The 24,492-nt window shown below is 39.1% G+C and overlaps 2 long non-coding RNA genes across 3 annotated transcripts in view; one reads left to right on the forward strand and one right to left on the reverse strand.

The window, feature by feature from the left end:
* The window catches only part of LOC116560177, a 71,020-nt gene extending 56,636 nt beyond the window's left edge, over positions 1-14,384 (forward strand). For both annotated transcript variants that reach the window (XR_004272838.1, XR_004272837.1), the window contains exon 5: positions 13,546-14,384. This is a non-coding gene — a long non-coding RNA (uncharacterized LOC116560177). The remainder of the gene's footprint in view (positions 1-13,545) is intronic.
* On the reverse strand, positions 3,737-23,438 carry LOC116560176. The gene is made up of 4 exons (XR_004272836.1): positions 23,428-23,438; positions 19,362-19,365; positions 6,570-6,576; positions 3,737-4,057 (listed from the first exon to the last, which is right to left on the reverse strand). It is a non-coding gene; the product is annotated as an uncharacterized LOC116560176 (long non-coding RNA).
* Positions 23,439-24,492: the final 1,054 nt, after the last annotated feature.

A 24,492-nucleotide genomic window follows, 5' to 3' on the forward strand; every position in this document is an offset into this window, starting at 1 on the left:
ACAGCAAGTGTGTGTGTTTTAACCCAGGTTGATCTAATTCTAAATTCCGTAATTGCTCCATTGTTGACCCTGCCTCTCAGGCTTATGGGCTCTTGTTTCTGGGTGCAGATTTCATGGAACTGTGTACAGAGGGCTTTGAGTCTGCAGAGGAGGATGTGGTTAGTTCTGCCTTTGAGGAGGTGCAGGGTGGGGACATGGTTTCATAGAAGCTAGATCAGGGCAGTGTAGGGAGTGGAGGAGTTCAGTAGTTGGAGAAGGACATTGTAGACATAGGGAGTTGCAAGTCAGACGGAACAGTGTCAGGGATGGAATGGAGGAAGACAGGGCTGGAAAGACAGGCCAGGGCTAGACTGTAAGTAACCATTTCTTTTTAAAGAAATATGGGCAAAGGAAAGCACTGAGGTTTTTAAGCTAGAAAGTGATTTGATCAGATGTGTCTATTAGAAAGGTCATCCTGGCCAGGTGCGGAGGCTCATGCCTGTAATCCCAGAACTTTAGGAGGCAGAGGTAGGTAGATCACAAGATCAGGAGATCGAGACCATCCTGGCCAACATGGTGAAAATCTGTCTCTACTAAAATACAAAAAATTAACCAGGTGTGGTGGCATGCACCTGTAGTCCCAGCTACTAGGGAGACAGAGGCAGGGGAATCACTTGAACCTGGGAGGTGGAGGTTGCAGTGAGCCGAGATCACACCACTGCACTCCAGCCTGGTGACAGAGCGAGACTCTGTCTCAAAAAAAACAAAGGAAAGGTCATCCTGGTAGCTCTGGGCAGTATCGTTAGAAGCATGGAAAGCCAGGCCCATTTTCACTTGGGCATTGCACTGACCCATGAATCTCAAAAATCTCACAATGGAATGCGTGATCTGTCTTCTTCCTGCTTGCAAACTCTCATCTCCTCCTGGGTACCCAACTTGGTAAGCACCTCACCATCCACCCAACCCACAAGGCTAGGGACCTTGGCTGATAAAGAGGTGGATGTGTAGGGCTGATGACAGAACTAAAGCTTCAGGGCCTCTCACTCACATGAGCACTCTCCAGGCTCTGCACTGAATTTTGTGTTTGCAGCTTTGTAGTCAAGAGTTGTGCTAATCTCTTAGTTGTGCCGTTTATTCTCTTCAACTCTTTCTCATTTGACTTTCAGCCATTCTCTGCCACCTGGATCCCTGTAGTAGGTTTTGCTCAGGTTAGTCTGCTTCTATACTTGCCACTGGAAATTTTATTCTCAGAGTAATTCTTCTAAAACGGCAGATCATTTTATTCCTCTGCTCAAAATCCTATCATAGTGTTCAATGAGAGTAAAAGTCAAAAGTCCTTAACATGTGCACTAGGGCCATGCATCATCTGACTGCTGTTTCCTCTTTGAGTTTTTGCCCATCAAGTCTTCCTTATACTTGTGTTACTCTAGCCATGCTAGGCTGGAGCAACTCAACACTCAGGCCTGCTCCCATTGTAGGGTGTTGGCGCTAACCTTTCCCTCTTTCAGGAGGCCCCTCCTGCAGATACTCACTCACCTCCTACAAGTTTGTGCTCAAGTCTTGCCTTCTTAATGAGGCCCATCCTGACTGCTATTTTTTTTTTTTCTTTCCAACATGTATTTTAGGTTCAGGGAGTACATGTGCACGTTTGTTACATGGGTAAATTGCATCTTACAGGGGTTTTGTGTACAGATAATTTTGTCAACCAGGCAATGATAGGTAGTTTTTCATCACTTACCCTCCACCCACAAATAGGCCCCAGGATCTGTAATTTCATTGTTTGTGTCCATATGTTCTCAATGGTTAGCTCCCATTTATAAATGAGAACATGTGGTATTTGGTTTTCTTTTCTTGTATTAATTTGCTTTGGGTAACAGCCTCTAGCTGCATCCATGTTGCTGCCAAGGACATGATTTTATTCTTTTTTTATGGCTGCATAGTATTCCCTGGTGTATATGTACCACATTTTTTTTTAAATCTAGTCCATCATTGATGGGCATCTAGGTTGATCTCATGTCTTTGCTGTTGTGAATAGAGCTGCAATGAACATACATGTGCCTGTTCAATCACTGTTTTTAATACTACAACCTGCCCCTTCCCCTCTTCCCTGCAGCCCTGGTTTACAATATTTTCAGAGATAGAAATCATACACTTTAATGTAACCTATGTATTAGCAAATGCCCTATATCTACATATATTGGCTTCCCAATTATTGATAATAATTTCGACAGATAATTTTAAAGCTCAGAAATCCTTTTTATATCTATTCTCTCATAGGAATCGTCTTCCTGTTAGACATAAGAAAACTAAGCTCAGAGTTAAGTGAATTGTCTATTAGTAACTACCCTATTTTGGCACCTACTCTGTGCCAGGCACTATAAATATATCACGGCTAATGCTTACAATAGACCCATGAAATTAATATTGTTTTCCGTGTCTTGCAGTTGAGAAAGCTCTGCAACTGTCTGACACTTATGTGATGGTCTAAGGTCCCATTGCCCTTCACATCAAGGCCTGCTTGATTCCAGAGCCCATTCTCTTTCCAGTGTTGTTGTTCCTGTTCATTTCATTTCTCCATGCTGCTTTCCAGATGTGGGCTCAACAAGGGGAGATACCTTGAGTTAGATTTCTTCTTATACGTTTTAGAGCTAATTTTAATATTTTTCCATTTTAATTTTTTATTGATGCCTCATAGATGAACATGGTTTCAGGGTACATGTGATAATTTAATACATTCATGTAATTTGTAAAGATCAAATCAGTGGTACTTGGAATATCTATCACCTTAAATGTTTGCCTTTTCTTTATGCTAGAATCATACAAATTCTTCTCTTCCTTGCTATTTTGAAATATACAATAGATTATTGTAAACTATAGTCACTCCGCTGGCTGATCTGTTTAACACTAGGTCTTATTTCTTCTCTCAAACTGTATATATTTATACCTATTAATTAACTTCTTTTTATCTTTCCTCTCCCACTCCAACCTTTCCTGCCTGTGGCAATCACCAATCTACTCTCTATCTTCGTGAGAGCCAGTTTGTAGCTGACACATGTGACTGAGAACATGTGATTTTTCATCTTTCTGTGCTTGGCTTATTTCACTTAACATAATGACCTCCATATCCTTCCATGTTGCTGCAACAACATGACAGGATTTTTTTTTATGACTGAATAATATTCCATTGTTTGCATATGCCATATTTGCTTTATCCATTCATCCACTGATAGGCACTTACACTGATTCCATATTTTGGCTATTGTGAATAGTGTTACAATAAACATGAGAGTGCAGGGGTCATTTTGATATATTGATTTCCTTTCTTCTGGATGTATACTGAGTAGTGAAATTGCTGGATCACATGGTAATTCTAGTTTCAGTTTTTTGAGGAACCTCCATACTTCTTCATAGTGGCTGTACTAATTTACATTTCCACCAACAGTGTAGGAAGGTTCCCCTTTCTCTGCATCCTCACCAGCTTCTGTTATTGCCTGTCTTGATAAAAACCATTTTTGCTGGGGTGAGATGACATCTTATTGTAGTTTTGATTTGCATTTCTGTGATATTAATAATGTTGAGCATTTTATCATATACCTCTTGGCCATTTGTATGTCTTCTTTTGAGAAATGTCTATTCAGACTTTTTGCCCATTTTTAAATTTGACTTTTTTTTTTTTTTTTGCTATTGAGTTGTTTGAGCTCGTTATATATTCTGATTATTAAACTCTTGTCATATGGGTAGTTTGTAAATGTTTTCACCCATTCTGTGAGTTGTCTCTTCACTTTGCTGATTGTTTCCTTTGCTGTGCAGAAGCATTTTAGCTTGATGTAATCCATATGTCTATTTTTGCTTGGTTGCTTGTACTTTTGAGGTCTTCCATAAAAAGCCTTTGCCTAGACCAACGTCCTGGGATATTTTCTCAATGTTTTCTTCTAGTAGTTTTATAGTTTCAGGTCATAGATTTAAATCTAATCTGTTTTTATTTGATATTTGTTTAAGGTGAAAGATAGGGGGTCTAGTTGCATTTTTCTGCATACTGTTATCCAGTTTTCCCAGCACCATTTATTGAAGAGACTGTCTTTTCTTCATAGTGTGTTCTTGACACCTTTGTTGAAATGGTGTTGGCTGTAAATGTGTAGATTTATGTCTGGGTTCTCTATTCTGTTCTATGGATCTGTTTGTTTTTATGCCAGTACCAGCCTGATTTGGTTACTATAGCTTTATAGTACATTTTGAAGTCAAGTAGTGTGATGCCTCCAGCTTTATTCTTTTTGTTCAGAATTGATTTGGCTATTTGGGGTCTTCTGTGGTTTCATATAAATGTTAAGATTTCTTTTTCTATTTCTGTAAAGAATGTCATTGATATTTTGACAGAGATTGCATTGAATCTGTAAATTGCTTTGGGTAGTATTGTCATTTTAACAGTATTAATTCTTCCAAGCCATAGGCATGGAAAGATACTCCATTTTTTGTGTCCTCTTCAATTTGTTTCATCAGTGATTTATAGCTTTTCTTGTATAGCTCTTTCACTTCTTTGGTTAAGTTGATTCCTGGGTATTTTACATTCCTTAAGCTATTATAAATGGGATTGTTTACTTGATTTCTTTTTCAGACTGTTTAATATTAGTGTATATACAGGCCACTGATTTTTGCATATTGATTTTGCATCCTGCAACTTTACTGAATTTATCTGTTCTAACAAGTATTTTTTTGTTGGAGTCTTTAGGTTTTCCTAAGTATAAGATCATCTAATCTGTAAACGAGACTAATTTGATTTCTTAATTTTCAATTTGGTTGCCCTTCATTTCCTTGTCTTGCCTATTTGCTCCAGCCATAACTTTTAGTACTATATTGAATAAAAGTGGTGAAGGTGGGCATCCTTATCTTCCAGAAGTTAGAGAGAAAGCTCTCATTTTTTTCTCCGTTTAGTAAGTAAGTTAGCTGTGGATTTGTTGTAAATCACATTTATTATTTTGAGGTATATTCCTTCTATATCCAGTTTGATGAGGGTCTTTGGGAATAATGATATAGCTTCTATTCTTGGTTCTGTTAATGTAATATATTATGTTAATTGGTTTGTATATGTTGAACCATTCTTGCATTCCTGGGAAGAATCCCACTTGATCATGGTTAATGATTTTTTTTAAATGTGTTGTTCAATTTGGTTTGCTAGTATTTTGTTGAAAAGTTTTGCATCCATATTATTCAGTAGTATTGGCCTGTAGTTTTTCTTTTTTTGTTGGTCCTTGTCTGGTTTTTGTATCAGGGTAGTTCTGACCTCATAGAATGAGATCAGTAGTTTTTCCTCTTCAGTCTTTTTGAAGAGTTTGGTAGAATTGATATTAGTTCTCCTTTACATGTTTGGCAGAATTCAGCAGTAAAGCCATCAGTTCCTGGGTTTTCCTATAGCTTTGATCTCATTACTTATTATTGGTTTGTTGAGGTTTTCTATTTATTCCTATTTCAATCTTGGTAGATTGTATGTGTCCAGGAATTTATCTGTTTCTTTTAGATTTGTTAATTTGTCAGTGCACAGTTGTTCATAATAGTCTAATGATTCTTTGTATTTCTATGATCTCAGTTCTTATTTCTCCTTTTTCATTTCTGATATTTGTTATTTGGGCCACCTATTTTTTTCTTAGTGTAAGCAAAGGTTTGTCCATTTTGCTTTTCTTTTCAAAAAACCAATTTTTTGTTTTGTTGGTTTTCTGTATTTTTTTGGTCTCAATTTCATTTATTTCTGCTATGATCTTATAACTTCTACTAATATTGGATTTGGTTTATTCTTGCTTTTCTAATTCCTTGAGGTTGTTTATTTGTAGTCCTTCTATCTTTTTCATAAAAGTATTTATGGCCATAAACTCCTCTCTCAGTACTGCTTTTGCTGTACCTAATAGATTTTGTTATGTTACATTTCTATTTTCATTTAAGAATTTAAAAAAATTACTTCTTAATTCCTTCATTGACCCATTGGTCATTCAGGAGCATGTTGATAAAATTCCACGTGTTTATGAAGTTTCTGAGGTTCTTCTGGTTACTTATTTTTTGTTTTATTCCATTGTGGTCAGAAAAGATGCTTGATGCGATTTCTACTTTTTTAAAAAATGTGTTAAGACTTGTTTTGTGGCCTAATATATGATCTATTCTGGAGATTGTTTTATGTGCTAATGAAAAGAATGTGTATTCTTCAACAGTTGAGTGAAATGATCTGTAAATGTCAGTTAGGCTGATTAGGTCTAGTGTGTAGTTTAAACCCAGTGTTTGTTGATTTTCTGTCTGGATGATATGGCCATTACTGACAGTGGGCTGTTAAAGTCCCCTAGTATTATGGTCTTGCAATCTGTTTTTCCCTTTAAATTTATTAATGCTTCCTTTATATACTTGGGAGTTCTGGTGCTAGGTGCACAGATATTTATAACTGTTTTATCCACTTGTTGAATTAATCCCTTTGTCGTTACATAATCCTATGTCATTACATAATTTTTGACTCTTTTTACAATTTTTGATTTTTAGTATATTTTATCTGATATAAGTATAGCTAATCCTATTTTTTTGTTTGTTCATTTCCAATTGCATAGAATATTTTCCACCCCTTCACTTTTAGTCTATGTGTGCCTTTATGAGTGAAATTGGTCTCTTGCAGGGCAGCATATAGCTAGGTCTTGTTTCTTTATCTATTTAGCCTTTCTATGCCTTTTAATTGGAGAATTGATTCCATTTACATTCAGTGTCATTATTGATAAGTAAGGACTTACTGCCATTTTGTTTCTTGTTTTCTGGTTGTTTTGTAAGTCCTCTCTTCCTTTCTTACTGTCTTCCTTTGTGGTTAAGTGATTTTCTATGGTAGCATGTTTTAATTCATTGCTTTTTATTTTTAGTGAACCTGTTATAGGTTTCTGCATTGTGATTACCATGAGGCTTATACAAACATGTTGTAGATATAACAAGTTATTTTAAAGGCGTATCAACTTGTCTTAGATCACAAATACAAGAATAGAAACAAGCAAAGGCAAGACAAGCACACAAAAATTCTAACTTTAGCTCCATCCTCCCATATTTTGACTTTTGGTTATCTCAATTTACATATTTTTATATTACCTATTTGTTAATGAGTTGTTGTAGCTATTATTGTTCTGATAGATTTGTCCTTTGGGCTTAATACTAGAGTTGTGAGTGGATTGTATGCCATAATTACAGTAATAAAGTATTATGGGTTTTCCGTCTAGAGGATGTCATGGTTCCCTGTTTGTTGTTGTTCCTCATTGGTATGCATCTTTGTGTTTGCATTGAAATGCATCATTGTGTTTTCATTATTCCAGTGTTCTCTGTCTGGCCTGTATTGGTTTTTAATTGCATATTTTGCTTAGCAAATCTTTGCCATTAGGTCAGATTTCAGCTCTAGGTGATGTCTTAACTCCAAGTGTATCTCAGCTTAAGTATATGATTGGAGCGCTATCCTTCTTGAGTTGGGACAATCCAAATGGGGATATCCCAGCATTGTCGGAAGACTGGGTAGGGGTTAGTGCCCGGGGGACCTATAAGATGAATCTCCTACAGCACTGTGCTGCTGAACAGTCAATCCAATTTGTAATTTCCTTTGGCTGAGTTATAGAGTAGAGTTTCTGGGGCTGGGGATGATAGACCCACCTTCCCCCCTGTGTCTGCCTCTGACTGTCCTCAGGGATATTTATTCGTTTAGGCACTAGCAATGCTTCCCATGGGTTAAGGCAGGTACGGGTCTCCTGCCAGGGAATGCATTATGGTGAGGAGGCTGGTTAATCACCTTGATCTCACTTTTTACAGTGTAGAAACGATGAGTTTTGGTAGAGAATTCTCTGTGCGCTTTGTGCTGAGTAGAATGGGAGGAGTGTCATTGTGAATGTGGAAATCTGATTCTCTTACTGACTGCTTGGAGTTTTTTCACTTCTCTGTGGCCCTGGGAACTGTCTCATCTTCATATTTGAGTTCTGGGATATTTCTGGTGATACTCTTAGTGTTGTATATTTGTTTTTGGTTTTCTGTGGGGATGAGTGAAGCCAGCTTGCTTCTATGCTGCCATTTTGGAAGCAGAGGGCAATGCTAATATTTACTTAGAAAATTCTTTACTAATAAATGTAACATAATTTATTCCTTAGTTGCAAATGTGTATTTTGTGTTTTTGTCAGCAGCAGTTAATTTTGGGAGGTAAAGCTCCTTTGGAACTTTAAATGTTCAAATGAATCTGGACACTATCATTTAAGATATAGAAATCTTGCCTATAGTTTACTAGCTAGCTTTTCAAGCTGTGATTTTAAATCTTTTTCTATTAAGCTGTAATTTTTTTTCAAGTAATATTTTACACAGAATCCCAACATAGATCAGATAAATCAGAGAAGCGGTGGTCCTTCCTGAGGAGTACCCACAGGCCTATGGCCACAGTTTACTTTTTGAAACATTAGTTACCTCACAAACAACATATGTAAGGAAGTAAAAATAAGGAAAAAATCATTGGCTTTGACAAAGAGGTTCAACTATCTGCTAAAATAGCTCTGGATTTTTGGTTTCTACTTTCCACTGTTTATGCCCATGTAATTATGTGAGCCTAGGTCCTTGAAAAACCAGACCTCTAAGAAACAAAAAAAGAAATTGAACTTGATATGCTGTACCACATCTCTTTAATTCATTTCAACATTCCTAATTTGTTAGTCTCAATGAAGCGACATAGCGTCCATTAGCCAAAGTCAGAGGTAGGGAAATTCGAGACTTTAAAATAAACCTCTCTCCCTTTAAGCCACTTTTTGTTTTCTTGGGGAATGCAGCTCTCTTCACTGCCAATCTGAGTACTTTTATATAAAAGGGCTGGGAGTCTCTACCTCAGGTCACTCTAGAGCCAGGGATTCAGAATCCACAACAGTGGTCTTTCCACTGCACAAGATCATGTCCTGGTCAATCACTGATGGCTGCTCCATCGTAGAGGACCTTCCTCTTCTCCTCAGCCTGGCAAAAATAGTTTGATTTTTCATTTCAGACTCAAATCTAGTTTCATTTTCTCTCCGAAGCACCCTTGGGGCCTCTTTGCTTAGTGATTTTTTTGTTCTTTGAAGTTAGAACTGACACTTGAATACCTTTTCCTATCTATGTACCTCACTCCTTATGGTCTACACTGTATCTCAGCATAACTTGTCTGGTTACATACTAGACTTTTATGTTCATATTACATTTTGATGTTGAAAACAATGCGGTGGTGAATATCATGATACTTTTCTCTTGGCATATTTGTCTCAATAGACGGGTTAATTCCTACTACTAAAGCTGTTGGGTTAAAAGGCATACACATTACATGTTTTTGATAGCCATTACTGATTATATTAGAGTTACTTTCTACACACCGTCACTGACACTGGGTATGGTAAATATTTACATAGAATTTATTTGGTTTACATGTGTTAGATTAAATATGTAGTTAGCAAGGCACTTAATAAATGTATGTGTACCTGCTATAGACTGAATGCTTGTGTCCCCCCTAAAATTCATATGCTGAAATTTAATCCCCAGTGTGATGGTATTCAGAGGTAGGGCCATTGGGAAGTGATTAGATCATGAGTGTAGAGCCCTCACCCTTATGGGCTTAGTGCTCTTATAAAAGAGACCCCAGCAAGATCCCTTGCCCCTTCTCCCATGTGAAGACACAAGAAGCTGCCATCTATGAATGAAGAATCAAGCCCTCACCAGACACAGTATCTCCTGGAGTCTTGATCTTGAACTTCCCAGGCTCCAGAACTGTAAGAAATAAATTGATGTTGTTTAGGAGCCACCTAGTCTATAGTATTCTGCTACGGCAGCCCAAACTGACCAAGACTGCACCCTTTCTTTTTTTCTCTAGAGAAAGGACTTTCTAGTTGGTATGACTTTTGACCAAGAGTCATCTACCTGAGTCTCAGTTTCCTTATTTGAAAAATGGGGTTAAGGATACCTCCTCATCAAGTTGTCATAAGGATTAAATAACACAGTGTAAATAAAGAACCTAGCCCAGTGTTTGCCAATGCCCAATAAATGGAAGGAACCTTCTCTTTGTGTTCCCTGCAGTGCTTGGTACATATGGCATTCAATAAAAACAAAGTGAGGAAAATTAGTTTACGATTGTCCTACCTAACATCTGCTGAATATTGACCACATCTGGCCAACATTCTAAGTTTTTAAGAATTAGCTTATTTAATGCTTACCACCACACAGTGGTGGGTGCTATTAATATCCCTATTTTACAAAAACATGAAGTTACAAGCTAGTTAACAGTGGATCCAGGAATCTAGGACTTGGGATGGTAAATACTCCTCTTTGAGAAATGAGCAGCTGCACAGCAGGCTGCCTGCCTCATGTCTGTCTTGGGCTGGCATGCTTCCTCTAGAGGAGCCATCTTGAGAAGTCTGGTCAGCTTCCTCAGGCCGGCCTTCACCATTCCTCCCCTGGGGGTGATATTACATTTACAAGCACCACCTGTTGTGATTCAACAAAAACACTAATTAAAGAGAACAGCCAGAGGAAAACAAGAAGCATGTTTACTTCAACAAAGATGAAAAAAACTACAATTATTTATTTGTCCAAAGATTGATTTCATATCCAGTGGGTAGAAAGCCCCTCACATAAAGCCCTACATGGATCTCTAACAGCCAACATTTTACATGAGGCCTTTATCAGTGTGCCTTGAATAAGTCATGGGCTTGTATGTTTTCAGGTGAGTATTTAAAATGTATTTTTTATTTTATTATTTTTTGAGACAGGGTCTTCCTCTGTCGCCCAGGCTGGTGTGCAGTGGTACGATCTCGGCTCACGGCAACCTCCACCTTCTGGGTTCAAGTGATTCTCCTGCCTCAGCTTCTCAAGTAGCTGGGACTACAGGTGTCCACCACCACACCTGGCTAATTTTTATATTTTTAGTAGAGACAGGGTTTCACCGTGTTGCCCAGGCTGGTCTTGAACTCCTGGGCCCAAGTGATCTGCCCACCTTGGTCTCCCAAAGTACTGAAATTACAGGTGTGAGCCACCACAGAATTTTAAAATAAGTATAAATATTCATTTTGTGGTTTCACTTTTTATAAGTTCTATGCAGATGCTAGCACAGGAAGACTGAAGTAAGAATTGTGCACTTTAATTTTGAAATAGAGAATATCCCCCAAAGCCCAAAGGATATAGGTAATTTTATTTCAGATACAAATGCCTAACTTTTAATAAAGTAGGGGTGATAGATGGTGCTGCTCTTATTCTCAATTAACAAATAAACATTGAGGCTGTGAGCATCAGGCAGCAGGTTTGAACTTTTGTTGTGCTGTTAGGGCAAATGGAGGCAGGTCTGTGGAGGTGCATCTTTGGGCTTTCAAAAGGCGGCCTACTCTGTGCATTTAAGAAAGATCAGATATAATTACACACAGAAAAAAAAATCTGAAAGGATATACAGCACAGTGTTAACTCTACGTGGTGGGATTAGAAGAAATTTTTGTATTTTAAAAGTACCTTTCTGAGTTTCCTGTATTTTGTTTTAAATGAGAATTTATTCCTTTTGTAATCAGAAAATTAAAAAAATAATGAGGAAATCCAAAGGTTGGACATGGTGGCTCATGTAATCCCAGCACTTTGGGAGGCTGAGGCAGCCAGACCTTATCTCAAAGAAAGAAAGAAAGAGAGAGAGAAGGAAAGGAGGGAAGGAAGGAAAGAAAAGGAAGGGAGAGAAGGTAGGAGAAATAACTAAAACCAGGGAAAGCAAAGAAAGGAGGCTGTGTTTTCCTGGTCCAGATGTAAACAAATCTTGGCTGCATTCCTTCCCTCCTGGCAGTGCTTCCCAATCTCTTCTCAGATTAGCCTGCAGACTTGGGTTATTCCTCTCATTCCATGAAGATGTGGCATCTTGTGCTTCAGCTTCATTCTGTGCACTCATAGCAGCCCTGGAGTTTCATTCCAGGGCAGTTCCAGCCCAGTGCCCTCTGCTATCTGACCTACCTCCTGTACTCAGCATAATACCTCAAATGAATTCCAGACCTTGAGTTACAGAAAAGAAGGGCTTTAGAATCAGATGGCCACTTGGACAATGTTTAACCAGTCTGAATTTTGGTTTCCTTATCTCTAGAGTGTAGAAAATCATACTACCTTTTTTTTTTTGGTATGTTGTAGGTGTCAGAGAAAATATACTTACAGCGTTTACAAAGTCCTTGGCCTTTGCTCATTCAACAATAGCCATTCATTGTACATCTATTTATTTTTCAAGCATTCCTCTGGGCACTGATGATTATACAGAATAAACATATTTTTAAAGAGAAATATGTATTTTTCAGCTTCTTATTTTAGTATAGAATATCCTTTACTTCTGACCTTTCAACTTACAGTTTTCCCAGATGGCAAAGCTATGCCCTAAAGCTAAAGCATATTAAATCTGCCCCCCACAACAGGTGGTATTAGCAGTCACCTTAGGTTATTTTAGAGTTGCCCTCATTCATGGTCTAAGGTAGGCTTGCTGGGTTTTGTTTTTTTGAAAAGCAAAGCAAGATAAAAAAAATAATCTAAAAAAAACTGTCAAATTTAATACATTTTGAAATTATAGGCATTTCATTTTATTGAAAAAATACTCTAGATAATCAGGATCCTAACTTAAAGAGATTTATGAAAATGTCTATAATTGGGTAAGATATAGCTTGTTATAAATTTTTTTATGTGGTAAAGAAAGACGAAATAAGAACATATTTTTAAGAGAGTTGAAATAAAAAGGAAGAGTTGAAACTAATGCCATCAATATTTATAGTGTTCTGGGGAAATTTCAGTTTTGTCACTAGCCAATAGTGTTGACAATTATTGAACACTTTCTGTGTGTCAGGTACTGTTCTAACCGTTTGAACTAATTTTATTTTTCACAACAGAGAGATATTATTATCCCCTTCCCCCATCTTAAAAATGGGAAAACAGGAACAGAGATTACACAGCCAGGTCACAGGTGATAAGTGGCAGAGGTGGGATTGAACCCAGGAAGTTGGGCTCCAGAGGTTGCACATCAGAGTGCTGTACTGTCTGTACATGCTGGTTATTTATTTAACTTCATTATAGACTTTTGAAAAAATTGATCTATTACAGATTTTTGAAACCTAACCTACTCAGCAGTAGAGAAGCTCTTGAGTAGACACCAGTGTTGAAATGCCAGAGATAGAAGTCACTTGGCTAGAATCACCCATGGAACACCCAGCATTCTGTTTGTCAAGATCTCATAATAGTCAGAGAATATGGGGAAGAAAGGAGATCTTGGTGAGGAATCTGTAATTTCATTAAAAAAATTTCATTTTGTCGAATATTGGCTGATGTTTAAATAGAATTTTTTAAAAGTTAATAGACTAAAAAGATCAAAGACCATTTAAGATACTTCAAAAGGGATGAGAAGTTACTGAAATAGCAACCTGGGGAGGAAGGAGAAGTCAGGAATAAGAAATAAGACATAAATGTATTTACATAAATGTAAATACATAAATGTATTTACCACAAGTAATCTCACTGGTAAGCCAGCCAGGGAGAGGTCCTGCTTGCCCGACTCGATTCTCTGCATTTTCTCTACAGCTGGAACCATGAGGAGGGGCTTTTTCTAATACTGATAGTCTGGAAATCAACTGGCATCATAATTCTAACAAGGGTAAATGGCTAATAGCTAATGTAACGGGCTGGCTGGTCAAAGGCTGTGTAATGCTCGAGGCAAAGCCAACTCTAGCCTTGATGTCTCATGAGGTTTGTAGAACTTCTGACTCTAGGATTGGACTCAGGATCAATGTGCAACTCAGGCCTGAGAGAAGATCAGGTTCACTGAATTGTGGTTAAAGTTAGTATATCTCATCACAGAAGCCATTTGACCTAGATGATTGTAATTCCTTATTCTCCAGATTTTATCTTTATGGTCATATTTTGGGAATAACTTAACTAACTTGTTGCCTTATATTGTTATATAAACAGTTATGTTTTTAGAAAATATTGAAATTTTAATTTATTTCTTAATTGACAAAATGATATCCGTATATTTTTGGGATACAACATGATGTTTTGGTACATATACACATTGTGAAATGGTTAAATCAAGCAATTTAACATATCCATCACCTCACATACTTTTTTTGTGTGTGTTGGAAACAATTAAAATCTACTCTATTGACAATTTTCACATATATACTATATTGTTTTTAACTATAGTCACCATGGCGTATGGTAGATCTCTTGAACTTATTTCTTCTCTCTAACTGAAATTCTGTATCCTTTGGCCAACATCTCCCCAATTCCACAGTCCCCCTGCCTCTGGTAACCACTGTTTTACCTTCTGCTTCTTTGAGTTCAACTTTTTAGGTTCCACATATAGGTAAGATCATGTAGCATTTGTCTTTCTATACCTGGCTTATTTCACTTAACATAAATAATACTGAAACTTATATTAAAAACATTAAAATCAGTATTAATCACCAGACTGAAGAACAAGTGTAATAATATAATTAAGAGTGGATGACTTGCTTAAAGAAATTACACTTAGTTGTAATTAAGTACTTGCACTACAAATCCTTAATCTAATGATTCTAAATTGTTTGTCTTTTTTCTTTAATGTAAGCCATTGATTTTAGAAACTCTTGGGGACATTCTGGTGATAAATCCATCATGGCTCAAATTCCATTACAAACCAAGAATTATAATGGTGGTGACCTTGTTGCATCGTGAAAATGATCTACCATCTCTTCTTTCCCTTCTGTCTTTGTGGAAGAGATGTCTCTTTTCCAGTTCCTGGGTGCAGACCGCCTCTCTTCCCGTGTTTGTTGGGATGCTGTCTCATGAGTTATCCTGTCTTTCCTGGATTGTCTTTCTCTTCTTTTCTAGTGGTTCTACTACTCTGGTTTCAGGAAAGCTCATTTCTACTCTACTACGAGCAACTTGATAGAAGGGGCTGTGGGATATTTATTTTTGCATCTCCAAGCCTACCCAGCACACTGTAGGAGGTGAAAATACAATTGTTTTTAGAATTAATATGTGATTATAAAGATAACTTTGATTTGTTTTTCCTCTTAATCTGACTTGGTGAATGGAAATAGGCTAACCTTAGCCAGAGTTTGGCTATGCATTTGCTGAGTGCTCAAGTCCCTTTATGATGGTAGCTGTGACTTGGTTTTACCTCCTGTGCTACCAGAGAGATGATTGTGCAAGGAAGAGGTGGGGAGAGATGAGTAGAACAGGCCATGCTTGTTTTTGTCATTCTTGTGGCTAACTTCTCTCCCTGAGACAGAAGCAGAAAGAAAAGTATCGTAGTTTCTCTGTTAACACACAAAACCCCATCATCTCTTATCAGTCAGGAATTTCTCTACCAGTTCAGCTTTCTAGGCCCTTCATTAATACTCACTGTGTCATCGTCCTGCCTGCAATATGATTTTCCTTAGCGGGGAGTCCTGACGATAGTGCATGCAACCCTTTGCAGTATACAACTTGCTTCTGAGAAGACCTTGGAATTACAAAATCTCATCATGTAGCAGACTGTTTCTTAGGACAGTCAGTATCTCTTCCAGAACAAGCCATTTTAGGCTAATCAGAAACCAAATTTTATTTCTTTTTTTTTTTTTTTTTTTTTTTCGAGATGGAGTCTCACTCTGTCACTTAGGCTAGAATACAATTACACAATCTCAGCTCACTGCAACCTCCGCCTCCTAGGATCAAGCAATTCCCCTGCCTCAGCCTCCCAAGCAGCTGGGATTACAGAAGTGTACCAACACACCCAGGTAATTTTTGTGTTTTTAGTAGAGATGGAGTTTCACCATGTTGGCCAGGCTGCTCTTGAACTCCTGACCTGAAGTGATCCATGTGCCTCGGCCTTCCAAAGTGCTGGGATTATAGGCGTAAGCCATCACCCCCAGTCAGAAAACAGATTTTCTAAAAGTGCTATTTAAGATATTGTACATAAAATCACACATGTGTCATGAGCCACAAAAGTGATTACCTCTGACCAAGAGAAGCGAGGGGAGAAAAGCTCCAACATGAGCTCTGAGTCTGGGAAGCCAGAATGAGAATTGTGTTTGGTTCACTGGAGAGAGGGAAAAAGAAAATAATCGCTTGTCTGTCTCCAACAGTCCTGTCTCTCCTCAAGCTCATGCAAGTACAGATAATTCTTCTTTTAAAGCCAGCAGAACTACAGAGTCCTAAGCACTCTTTTGGCTCCATCATGGTCTGGCTGAGGGCTTTCCCCGAGTCTGTTCCCCCAGACCCATGCTTTTAAGCATGAGTGATTAGTGGGCTGAGGTGCGGCGTTGCTGAGATTTGCAGAATACGGTGACATGCCAGTGATAATCGAAGGAAAGGGCAATGTGTAGCTGAGAAACACTGACATCTGAGAAGTGTTCTGCTCTGGTGACTCCCTAAATTGGTGGTTGATGGCAGTTATTTGTAGCAGCACTAATTTCTTTTCTTGCCCTCTCTCCCTCTCTCTGGCCAAACTGTTTTAAAACAACATCAAAGGAATGAAAGAAAAATGCCAGAGCGCATCAACTTGAATGTCTCCACTCTAGCATGCCTAAATTTATTTCATTTTATTTTTGAATATTCTAATCTTTTAATCTGTGTAACAGATAGTTAATGATATAAAATGGAGCAGAATCTTTTATTTAAATTTTCCTATTCAGATAAGGTGAAGGAGATATTTTCATGCAGGTCGGGAAGTTCTGGCAATGTGGTGATGGTGTTCGTGACCTTGGCAAAGTGACCTCATCTCACTGTGCCTTGTCTAGAGTGGCCGAACTCTGCCTTGATCTGCAGAAAGAAATGACCCCAACATATCTGTGGGAGTGTTGATACTAATAGTTAACAGGATGCGTTCTACTTTTTCTTTGTAGTGGTTAATAGTTCCCCAATCTTTTGTTACTTTAAAAAATTCAGACCTACAGAAAAGCTACAAGAATAGCACAATGATGTTCATTTGCCCTTTATCTAGATTTGCTAATTGTTAACATTTTACCACATTTGCTTTTTCTCTTTCTCTCCACACACTTGCATGTTCACACAAATATTTTTTTGGTAAGTCATTTAAGAATTCATTTCACAGAGAATTCAATTACTGTTACCCTAAATATCTTAACACATGTCTTCTAAGAACAAGGACATTCTCTAACGTAACAACAATACAAGCATCACATGCAGGAAATCTAACACTGAAACACAATATTATCTGATATATAGACCAAATTCAGATATCTCCAGTTGTTCCAACAGTAATATTTTTTAAAATGTTTTTTCTTACCTTTTCAATCCAGGGTGGAATCAAGAATCACTCATTCCATCAGCTGCTCTATTTGTTTAGTTTTTAAAAATCTAGAACAAGGCCAGGCATGGGGGCTTAACCCTGTCATCTCAGCACTTTTGGAGAACAAGGTGGGCAGATCATGAGGTCAAGAGATCAAGACATCCTGGCCAACGTGGTGAAATCCTGTCTCTACTAAAAATACAAAAATTAGCCGGGCGTGGTGACATGTGCCTGTAGTCCTAGATACTCAGGAAGCTGAGGCAGGAGAATCACTTGAATCCAGGAGATGGAAGTTGCAGTGAGCCGAGATCATGCCATTGTACTCCAGCCTGGTGACAGCGTGAGACTCTGTCTCAAAAAAAAAAAAAAAAAAAAAAAAAATCTAGAACAGTTCCTGAACCTGTCTTCTAAAAAAAATTCTTATCATCTTGACATTTCTTTTTGAGACAGAGTCTCGCTCTGTTGGCCAGGCTGGAGTGCAGTGGCATAATCTCGGCTCACTGCAGCCTCTGCCTCTCAGGTTCAAGCAATTCTCCTGCCTCAGTCTCACAAGTAGCTGGGACTACAGGTGAGCACTGCCACACCCAGCTAATTTTTGTAGTTTTAGTAGAGATGGGGTTTCACCATGTTGACCAGGCTGGTCTCGAACTCCTGACTTCAGGTGATCCATTTGCCTTAGCCTCCTGAAGTGCCGGGATTACAGGCATGAGCTACTGCCAGGCCTCATCTCGACATTTCTGAAGAGTTCAGGCCACATTATTTCTAAAATGTCTGTCAGTTTATATTATTCTAATTGCTTCCTCATTCTTGGATTCTGATTGAACATTTAGGGCAGGAATCTGGCATAAGTGACACTGTGTCCCTCTCTGTGCATCACCACAGGAGGCACAAGATAGAGCAGAGTTCCAACATTGATGTTCACCAGGATCACATAGGGAGGTTGATGTCCACCAGATTTCTCCATTTAGAGGATACCTTTTGTTCCCTCCTTTTTTAAGTTAATACGCAACTTGCGGAGTAGTATTTTTTTCTTTTTTGAGATGGAGTTTTGCTCTGTTGCCCAGGCTGGAGTGCAATGGCACAATGTCAGCTCACTGCATCCTCTGCCTCCTGGGTTCAAGCGATTTTCTGCCTTAGCCTCCCGAGTAGCTGGGATTACAGGCGTGCCTCACCTTGCCTGGCTAATTTTTGTATTTTCAGTAGAGACAGCGTTTCACCATGTTGGTCAGGCTGGCTGGGTGCAGTGGCTCACGCCTGTGATCCCAGCACTTTGGGAGGCCGAGGTAGGCGGATCACTTGTAGTCAGGAGTTGGAGCAGTATTTTAAGATCATTCACTGCTCGTGGTTTCTTGTATGCTCATTTTTGCCTATTGCAGCAAGTATTTTATTTCATTAAAAAGCTCATTCATAACAATTATTTTTTAAAAATCTGACAATTCCACAATTTGCAATTCTTGGGTGTCTAAATCTGCTGTCACTAATAGTGGTTGTCATCTTCACTGGTCCATTACATGAGCTTACAGAGATGTGAGTCCCATGCGTCTGACTTGGTGAACGTTCCTTCAGAGAGGGCTTGACTTTGACTTTTGCCAGTAGAAGCACCACTTGCAACCCTCCTTTTAGCTTTTGACTTGGAATGAAAATGCCAGGCTCAGCTTTCTTGCCTCAGTGTTCCTCCAAGATTCGCTCTGTTTTCATTACAGAGAGGCAATTGGGAGCTTGCCTCCCTCCCTTTTTAGCAATAGGGCTTATGGGAATCTTAAAGTCACTGTTCCATAGTAGCCTTACAGGGAGCCCAAGGTGGAGAAAGACCTAGCTCAGAGAGATTTGCAGCTGTGGCTCTTTGCCTAACGGAATAAATTTTAAGTAAATATGCCAATAGCTCACAAAGTTTTTAAAAGAATCATATTAGCTTGCACAGAAAGGAACAGAAACAGCACAAATGAAAGTTTGAGACCTTTGGACCCCCAGTTGATAAAACTTCTCAGCTGCAAACTCAGGCCATTCTTATAGCAAAGGAATTATGATCCAGTAGGCACAAGTGAGAACTCCTGAGGGCAGAGCCAAGAGCTAGAAAACAAGCAGCAAACCTGAGCCTTAATCAGAAACAGGCAACATGCACCCAGCTGGATTTCAGAGCCACAGATGGACCTATGATTGCTATGTGCCTCTTATTTTCTCCCTCTTTGAATGAGAGTATCTATGATGGTGTGTCTAACCATTGTATAACTGGGTGCATGGGGCCAAGAACTTTAGTTTACTGGTGTTTAGACTGGAGAAATGGTCCTTAAATTGCTGTACCTGAGGAACTCATGAACACTTGAACCTGATTTACATAACCTGAACTGATGTCATAATGAGATGGGACTCGATGGCCTTGGAGGAGAGGAGGGGTGCATTTTGCATGTGAGACGGATGGGAAGAATCACTGCCAGAGGATAGACTGTGTCGATGTAATTTCCAAAGATGGCCACAGTAATTTCTCTCTTTTTATGTGATCTTGACACTTTCCCATTGAGGGGCAAGGTCTATGATCCCTTTCCTTGAAATTGGACAGACATGTGACTACAGCAGAGCAGGGCTGCATTATAAATGGGGAATCAGCATACTATCTGGTCATAAATAGTGATAGTTTCCTGTCTTGCTCCCTTGAGATTCTTGCTCTTAAAATGCAAGCCCTTTGCCTTGAAGCCCAAGCAGCCACATGGAAAAGCCACATGTAGGTGTTCCAGTTGATTGCCCCAGCTGAAGACTCAGCCAACAGCCAGTATTGATCACCAGACATGTGAGTAAGTTTTTGGAAGATTCCAATCTCCTGTTGTCAAGTCACCCCCAGGCTTCAAGTCTTCCCAGCTGACAGCTCAGATGGTACTACAGAGATAAGCTGTCCTTTTCTGAATTCCTGACCCACAGAATATGTGGGTATAGTAAGAAAAAAAAAGTTTTATTTTTCTCATAAGTTTTGGGTAGGCTTTATGACAGCAGTAGGGACTGGAACATTGACTGCTATAGTTTGTAATTTCATTGGGAACATATAAATGTTTTTCTACAGTTATTCTTGTTATTCCCATTGCCTCCCAGTAGAAGGCATTTTTGAAGGTAGATGTTGGATATCTTCCTTCCTTCCTCCCTCCCTCAATCTTTCTTTTCTTTTCTTTTCTTTCTTTCTTTTTCTTTTCTTTTCTTTCTCTTTCGTTCTTTCATTCTCTCTCTCTTCCTTCCTCTCCCTCCCTTCCTTCCTCTTTCTTTCTCTCTCCCTCCCTTCCTCCCTTCCTTTCTTTTCTTTCTTCTTTCTTCCTCCTTCCCCCCTCTTCTTTCCTTCCTTCTTTCTTTCTTCCTTTCTTTCCCTCCCTCCCTCCCTCCCTCCCTCCCTCTCTCTCTCTCTCTCTTTCTTTCTTTTTCTTTCTTTCTCTCTGTCTCTCTTTCTCTTTCTCTCCATCCCTCCCTCCCTCCCTTCTCTCTCTCTCTCTCTCTCTCTCTCTTTTTTGTTTTTCTTTCTCTTTCTGACAGAGTCTCACTCTGTCATTCAGGCTGGAGTGCAGTGGTACTCAACCTCCAAGGCTCAGGTAATCCTCACACCTCAGCCTCCCAGGTAGTTGGGGGTCACAGGTGCATGTCAATATACCTAATTTTTGTATCTTTTTGGTAGAAATGGGGTTCTGTCTTGTTGCTAGGCTGGTCTGGAACTCCTGAGCTCAAGCAATCTGTCTGCCTCAGCCTCCCAAAGTACTGGAATTACAGGCACGAGCCACCATGCCTGGCCAAAATCCTTCATTTTTAGTAAACTAGAAGTGAGGAATTAGGTGTTGAGGGGATAAGGCCAAATGCCAGATATTGCTTGAAGAAAAAATATTTTCAAAAATGTAACACTGTTGGTAGACTGAATCTACTCCAAAGCCAGACTCAGAGTATATATCAAACACTGCTAAGCACCCGGGTATGGTACAAATGGGAGGGAAGAGACTAAGAATATCCAGCAGTGCTATTTCAGCTTTTCCTCTTGTGGCCAGCAGGCATATTTTCCACTTCAAGCTCTCAGGAAACAATATGTGTTTCCTACATATTGACTATGGTCCCGCCTGGACAGAGCTTTCATATTAAGCCACTTGATGGGCTACTGGCTAACCTATGTATTGGCCTAATAGCTAACTGATGCCTATGGGTCAGGCATCTGCCCCATTCTAATCTATGATAGCAGTGATTGAAGCTTTTTTGGGTTGAATTGTATCCCCTCAAAATTTACATGCTGGAACCCCAAATCTCAGTACTTCAGAATATGACTGTATCTGGAGATAGGGCCTTTAAAAATGTGATAAGGTTAAAGTGAGGTTGTGAGCAGGGACCCTAATCCATTCTGCCTGGTGTCCTTGTAAGAAGAGAAAATTTAGATATAAAAAGAGATAGCAGGGCACAGAGAGGAAAGATAGTGTGAGAGCACAGCAAGGAAATGGCTATCTGCAAGCCAAGCAGAGAAGCCTCGGGAGAAACCAGGCCTGCCCACACCTTGATCTTGGACTTCCAGCCTCCAGTGCTGTGAGAAATAAATTTCTATTGTTTCAGCCAACTAGTCTATGGCATTTTGTTATGGCAGCCCCAGTGAGCAAATACAGGAATTCAGTGTGGCTGCTCATTTGGTCTAATCCCCTTTAAAAGAGGGCTCCGGGTGAAGCTGACGCACAGCTTATTCTATACCCAGATATTTCCTTCAAACTATCTAATCCATTTGTAGGAAAAAGACGAAGAGATATAAAAACCAGTATATGAAAATTAGGTATGAATGAAGTGCCACAATATAGGATACAGAAAATTATGTGGCACAGTGTTTATGCTGTATGAATTTGGAGGAGGGAGAGCTCGATGTGAATTATAGCAGTGAAGGTGAACCTTATGGAAATGATGGGGTGCATCATCAACCTCTTTTGTTGAGTGGGATTTAAAGCAGTGTGAGGGAGGTGAAAGGGCACTTCGGATATGGGTAATTGGTGTGAGCAAAGCAAAGAGGTAGCACTGAATGTGACACGTGAATGATTGAAGGGCCGGTATAGAAGTGGTAGACTAAATGTGTTGGGAACTAGTGGGAGACAATAGTGGGCATGTAGAGTAGACGGAGATTGTAGGTGACCTTGGAAATCAGGCCAAGGACTTCTTATGGTTTTTAGGAGTGATCTGCTGGCAAAAGTTGCCCTTTCAAATATCCCAGGGTTCACCAGCAACAATAGTATTTTTTTTTCTTTGAGTTGGAGTCTTGCTCTGTGGCCCAGGCTGAAGTGCAGTGGCACTATCTTGGCTCACTGCAACATCTGCCTCCCAGGTTGAAGCGATTCTCCTGCCTCGGTCTCCTGAGTAGCTCAAATTACAGACGCACACCACCATGCACAGCTATTCTTTTTTTGTTGTTGTTTTTTTTAGTAGAGATGAGGTTTTGCCATGTTGGCCAGGCTGGTCTCAAACTCCTGACCTTAAGTGATCTGCCTGCCTTGGCCTCCCAAAGTGCTGGGATTACAGGTTTGAGCCACCATGCCCGGCCATTTCTTTTCTTTTTTTTTTTTTTAAAGTTACGAGTATAATAATTCATTGGTATAATATGATACCAATAATGGGTATAATAATTCATTGAGAAAATTATATGAGATAAAATATTAATATTACTATCAAAAGGGTTTCTAATTATAAGAAGAAAAATCCAACCTGTGTGGGGGGAAACAGAATTGTTCATTCATTCAAGAAATACTTGCTGAATACTAACTAAGGGCTTCATATGGGACATAGAGATGAGAAAGATATTATTGGCTCTTGGGACTTTTGATGGACAGGGGATTTTAGGTTGGCTGAATGTTAGGGGGGGCATTCCAGAAGTTTGAAGGTCTAATGACAAATGTACAGAGGGAAGAATAAATGAAGTGGAAGATTTATTCATGGGGCAGCTGGAAGTGATGCTGCAGAAGAGAAATGAGCTATTATAGAATTAATGTTGGGCTTTACAAATAAGGCAGAGGAGTTAATCTAGTAAATCCCCTTTTCCATGGCAGAAATGTGAACATCATAATTTAGAAGGTATCTACCAGAAGATGATGGCATCAAAGCTTTGTCATCTGAAAAAGAAGGAGATCATGTCCTTTGCAGGAGCATTGATAGAGCTGAAGGTCATTATCCTTAGCAAACTAACACAGGAACAGAAAACCAAATACTGCATGTTCTCACTTATAAGTGCGAGCCAAATGATGACAACACATGGATACATAGAGGGGAACAAAAGGCACTGGGGCCTTTTGAAGGGTGAAGAGTAGGGGGAGGGAGAGGATCAAGAAAAATACCTCATGGGCACTGCGCTTAATACCTGGGTGATGAAATAAGCTGCACAACAAACTCCTATGACACAAGTTTCCCTATGTAACACACCAGCACTTGTACTCTTTTTATTTTAAATAAAGGTAAAAAAAAAAAGTCTTTGGCATTCTAAGAGTTACTTATTTATATCAACACACTACACTCACCAACCCATTAAGGTAACCAAGCTATAAAACAAACTTGGTCGTCTTCTCTTAAAAAATACTTTAAAACACAAAATAGTCTTTCTTGTAAGGAATTAGACATACTCGAGGAAAGTTGTAAAATGCTATACATATAATTAAGCACGTTGTCATTAACTTAAATTTAAAGGAGGTCCTAAAAACAAAATCAGTTCTTAAATTTTTTTCATGTATTTATTAACTTTTTTAAAGGCAAGGTTTCACTCTGTCAACCAGACTGGAGTTCAGAGATGCAATCACAGCTCACGAAGCCTTGAACTCTTGGGGACAAGAGATCCTTCTGCTTCAGCCTGCGGAGTAGCTGGGGCTTCAGGTATGTACCAGAATGCCTGGCTAATTTGAATTATTTTTTATTTTTATTTTGGTAGAGATGAGTTTTCACTATGTTGTCCAAGCTGGTCTAGAACTTTTGACTTTAAGTGTTCCTCTTGTCTTGACCTCCCAACTTGCTGGGATTACATGAGCTAGCATGCCTAGCCTTGATATTTCTTTTTTTAAAACGCACTTGTATTGTCTAACACCTATGGCTGGAGGATGAACATTTGGCCAAGTTTTGGCCTCTGAATGTAAGTGTCTATCTAGTTAATCAAGATGGGCATCACATTTCAGGAGACTGGTGGGTTTCTTCTAGATGAAAAGGTCTTTGGAGACCCTCTATTCTAATTTTCCACATCCCAGAGGAGGACCTGTCCATCAGAGAGCACCTGGCATACTGCCAGATTC

Source organism: Sapajus apella, unplaced genomic scaffold (assembly GCF_009761245.1).
Source record: "Sapajus apella isolate SASKATOON/1434 unplaced genomic scaffold, GSC_monkey_1.0 scaffold25, whole genome shotgun sequence".
NCBI lineage: Eukaryota > Metazoa > Chordata > Mammalia > Primates > Cebidae > Sapajus > Sapajus apella.